A 3971-nucleotide genomic window follows, 5' to 3' on the forward strand; every position below is an offset into this window, starting at 1 on the left:
TGAAGTTACAAATGAGTGCACATCTTTTGTTCTTTTCTTCAAACTTCTTTGTGGTTCTTTATTTTTATCTTTATTTCATCCGTAGACACAAAAAAAAAAAAGAATGTTTCATGAAGCTGAGTTCATTAGACAATGTCGAAATCTTCGTTATCAATCTTATGATAAGATGTGGGGTCTGATATGGAATCAGTCCAACAAGAGGTCCATCACACAACTCAAGTGCAAGATAATGATGCTACGGTCCATGCCTTGCTAGTGCATGAAAATGCTAAGCAAAAATCAGAACATTTCATGGGATTCTCATCAAAACAAACCTTTATCACTTGCCTTAATTGGATGGTTGAATAAAAGCTTGAAAAGGGGAATATTTGCTGCTCATTATGTTCAGTTTTTGTTGTTCATAAAGGTGGACGTTTTTGGAGTTATTCTTTGTTTAATTTGCTGTTGGAATTTCAGTTTTAAGTGTGTAATAAAACCTTTGTAATCAGCCTTTAATAGCTGTTACAAAGATTTTCTTTATTTAGCACTTTTATTTGCTGTTTAATTAGGGATGTTACAAGGGAATGTGAATCCTTGTAGCTGGTCAGTTTTTAGGAGGAAGTTGAAGAGTTTATCTATGTCATGTAACTCTTCTAGTGGTTGAGTATAAATAGAACTCATGGCCAAGTGTTATAGGCATTGAGAGTTGAAAACAAATCTGATTTCTTTGTGAAATTATTCTAAGTGTTTTACTTTGTGTTTACACGCCCTTTTGCTCTTACTACTTAGTGTTTGAGAGTAGAAGTTTGAGAGTGCTTTACTTAGTGTCTTGTTCTTTTATTTGTTCCCTACCATTCAAAGTACTCAAACTCATTCCAAAACGATCCTATTCCTTTTCCACATCAATTGGTATCAGAGCTTAGGCTTTGGAGAGTGTGAGTTTCGTACAAAAAAAAAACAGATTACGTTACTTTGAAAACAGTCCGAAGGTTTTGATTCGTATCTCCCTTGTTCCTGAAGATTTTTGAGTGTTTCTTGAGTTTAAATTGTTTTTCTCTTTGAGAGTTTTGTGATTGTAAAGTTACAAAATTTTTGAAGTTCGTTTGATATTTTTCTTGGTTGATTAAAATTGCACGCTATTGTAATGGAAACAAATCAGTCTAATTCTGAAATGTTGGCTGCTATCATGAAGCAACTTCGTGAGCTATAAGGAGACTTAAGGAAACATGAAGCTAGGATGGATGCCATTGCGAACTATCCTTAAAGATGGGAGAACGTGTTGGAGACTTGGAGAACACAGCAAGCTCCGGGAATCCTACCTATCAAAATTTTCAAGAAGAAGATAGGAGTTTCAAATTGGAACTTCCTGAATTTGATGGCTCAAGTGATCCGGAAAACTTCTTAGATTGGGTTCAAGAATGGAAAGTGTCTTTGATTATAAAGACTTTGATGATAGGAGGAGGTGTAAGATGGCTGTCCTTAGATTAACAAAGCTTGCTGGGCTTTGGTATGACAATCTTAAAGCCAAGAGACGAAGAGAAGAGAAAGAAAAGATCGAGTCATGGGAGAAACTCAAGAAGAAAATGGAGAGGCATTGGGTACCACGTGAGTATGAGCAAGATCAATATGTCAAGCTAACTCGACTAACTCAAGGCGATCTCAGTGTTGATGAGTATGTTCGTGAATTTGAGAGGCTAGGCTTGATGTGTGACTTGCAAGAGAAGGAGCCCCTCAAGATTGCTCGTTTCACTAAAGGGCTGTCCAAACCCATCTCTCACAAGGTAGATCTTATGAGCTTTTCTACTTTTGATGAAGTTGTGACAGTAGCTAGGAAGGTGGAAGCACAAGTGAAATAGGAGAAGCCTAAGGCGAACACAAGTGGCGTCAAGACTCCATATAAACCATACATACCTTTTAGGAAGAGTGAGTCTTCTTCTAGCTCTTCTAAACAACTTTCTTCTACTAATCCTTCAAAGTTTCAAAGTGGAAAATCTAGTTTTAAGCAAGAAGGATTCAAGAGGACTTGTTACAAGTGCCAAGAACGTGGGCATATTGCTAGTGAATGCCCAAAAAGGAATATTCTCACAATTCACCCGAGTGAGGAGGATTCTTATGGCTATGAATCTGAAAGTAACAATGAAGATGTTGAGGAGTATGATGCGGAGGAGAATGACAACCCTCTTTGTGGAGTTGTTAGGAGAGTCTTACATTCCGAACCTCTCAAAGACATGCAGCAACGAGAGAACCTTTTCCATACAAGGTGCAAGGTTCTTGATAAGACATGTGATGTGATTGTTGATGGAGGATCATGCACGGATGTGGCATCCACAGAACTTGTCAGTAAGCTTAAGCTTCCTCTTCGAAATCATGCTAAGCCTTACAAATTGAATTGGTTAAATAATGAAACTGGTTTGAAGGTCAAGAAACAAGCTTTAGTTTCATTTACAATTGGCAATTATCATGATGAATGTTGGTGTGATGTATTGCCTATGAGTGCATGTCATATTTTGCTTGGTAAACCATGGCAATTTGATAGAAATGCTGTACATGATGGTGTTTCTAATATATATACTACAGTTACTACGGGTGGAAAAAGATTAGATTGTTGCCTTTGCCTCCTAAGGTTGAACCTATGGTGGAAAGGAGACCTAATTTTCTGATTTCGAGGAAAGAGTTCGAAAAAGAGTGTGCAATGGAGGGAGGAGGGTTTGTACTTCTTGTTAAACCCATTTCTAATGTTGTTTCCTATGCCACTAACTCTTTGTCTTTGAGTCATTTGCTTGAAGAATTTTCTGATGTATTTCCTAGTGATTTCACCGAAAGGATCGCCACCTTTCGTGGGATTGAGCATGCAATTGACTTAATCCCGGAGCCCTATTGCCTAACAAAGCAGCCTATCGGTGCAATCCCGAGCAAGCTAAAGAGTTGCAAAGGCAAGTGGAAGAACTAATGGAGAAAGGTTATGTGCGTGAGAGCCTTAGTCCATGTGCTATTCCGGCTCTTTTAGTGCCTAAGAAAGAAGGAACATGGAGAATGTGTATTGATAGTCGTGCAATCAATAACATAACTATCAAATATAGATTTCCTATGCCTAGGCTCCAAGATATGTTTGATGAATTGAGTGGTGCCAAAATTTTCAAAGTAAGATTGATTTGAGGAGTGGCTACCATCAAATGAGAATTCGAGAAGGTGATGAATGGAAGACAGCTTTCAAAACGAAACAAGGGTTGTATGAGTGGCTTGTCATTCCATTTGGACTTTGCAATGCCCCTAGTTCGTTCATGAGACTTATGAATGAGGTACTTGACCTTTTCTCAATAAGTTCATTGTTGTATACTCGGATGATATTTTAGTATATAGCAAATCCGAAAGTGAGCATATGTTGCATTTGAGAGATTTATTTGAAAATTGAGAACTCACAAGTTGTATGGAAAAATGGAAAATGTACTTTCATGTGTAATAGTATTTCTTTCCTAGGATACATTGTTTCTAGTGAAGGGATACAGTTGATCCGGGAGAAAGTGAAGGCCATTTCCACATGGTTAGTTCCAAGGGATGTTCATGAAGTTAGGAGCTTTCATGGCCTTGCTTCTTTCTATAGAATCTTCATCAAGAACTTCTCAATAATTACAGCCCCAATGACGGAGTTAATGAAGAAAGGAGAATTCAAATGGAGTGAAGCGGCCCAAAAATCCTTTGAAGAAGTCAAAAAACAATTATGCAATGCACCCATCCTTGCTCTTCCAGATTTTGACAAGCTTTTTGAAGTGGAATGTGATGCAAGCGGCGTGGGTATTGGAGCTGTCCTTATTCAAGAGAAGCGTCCAGTTTGCTACTTTAGTGAGAAACTAAGTGGAGCCAAGCTGAATTATTCCAACTATGATCATGAGTTCTATGCGATTGTTAGAGCTTTAGAACATTGGTCTCACTATCTAAGGCCAAAACCTTTTGTTCTTCATTCGGATCATGAGGCCTTGAAGTACATACATGGC

Source organism: Ricinus communis, chromosome 1, assembly GCF_019578655.1.
Source record: "Ricinus communis isolate WT05 ecotype wild-type chromosome 1, ASM1957865v1, whole genome shotgun sequence".
In the NCBI taxonomy this organism is placed as follows: Eukaryota; Viridiplantae; Streptophyta; class Magnoliopsida; order Malpighiales; family Euphorbiaceae; genus Ricinus; species Ricinus communis.